This window comes from Mastomys coucha, unplaced genomic scaffold, assembly GCF_008632895.1.
Source record: "Mastomys coucha isolate ucsf_1 unplaced genomic scaffold, UCSF_Mcou_1 pScaffold21, whole genome shotgun sequence".
In the NCBI taxonomy this organism is placed as follows: domain Eukaryota; kingdom Metazoa; phylum Chordata; class Mammalia; order Rodentia; family Muridae; genus Mastomys; species Mastomys coucha.
Genome location: NW_022196904.1, coordinates 70,137,476 through 70,138,612, shown reverse-complemented (window position 1 = coordinate 70,138,612; position 1,137 = coordinate 70,137,476).

Genomic DNA, 1,137 nt, shown 5'->3' with positions numbered 1-1,137 from the left:
GCACATACCTTTAATCCCAGCACCAGAGAGGCAGAGGCAGGTGGATCTCTGTTAGTTCCAGGCCAGTTTGGTCTACAGAGCAAGTTCCAGGACAGCCAAAGGCTACACAGAGAAACTCTATCTTGAAAAATCAAACCAACCAACCAACCAACCAACCAACCAAACAAACAAATAAATAATAAATAAATAAATACCGTCTAAGGCTGGTCATGGAGATACATGCCTTTAACCTAATATTCACAAAGCAGAGGTGGATCTCTCTGAGTTCTAGGATAGCCTGGACTACTATAGTTTCAGGCCAGTCAGGGCTTTGAGACTCTATCTTAAAGAAAATTAAACTAAATTGAGTGTCTTGAGAGTCTGAGGCAGAAAGACTGCTGTGAAACGGAGGCTAACCTGGGCTAGAGAGTGAATTCTAAGCCAGCTTGTGCTACAATGTCAAAACAACAACCCAAACCAAACACAGAAGCAAAGCAAACGTTTCAGTAATAGATGTTGGGGATTGGTATATTAATGAGCTTCATTAATTATTCAACTTTATACTAGTAAATAACATCACTGAGTAAATGCACTCAACTATAATTTGTCAATTTCCAATTAAAAGATTAGCCAGGTGGTGGTGGTGCAAAGCCTTTAATCCCAGCACTTGGGGAAAAAAAAAAAAGATTAAAAAAATGTCAACAACTAATAGAAGATTATTTAGTGAGCCTGGAGGGAAGCCTCATGAAGACAAGAGAGAAAAGACAGAGCCAGAGCCAGGCCTGGGCAACCTACACTGCCAGCCAGCCCCAGGACCATTCAAACACACATCTGATGCTTTCTGCTGGCCTCAAGCTTTATAGAGAGCTGCATGCCTCTGCCTGGACATAGAGATGGGATTAAAGGCTTGCACCTCATCTGGAGAACCAGTTTCATTTCATTTGGTTTGCGACAAGGTATTGTTTTCCTGGACTGACCTTCAACACGTTACGAAACCCAAGCGGCCGCAATCCTCCTACCTCCACCACCAATGTGCTTGAATTACCAGTGTGCACCAGTACAAGTGATTCCCGAGGACATTACACTAGAGCACACAATTCAAACACAAAAGAGCAAACTCTGGGGTCACTGAAAAGGAGACAGAGGGATGCAAAAAAA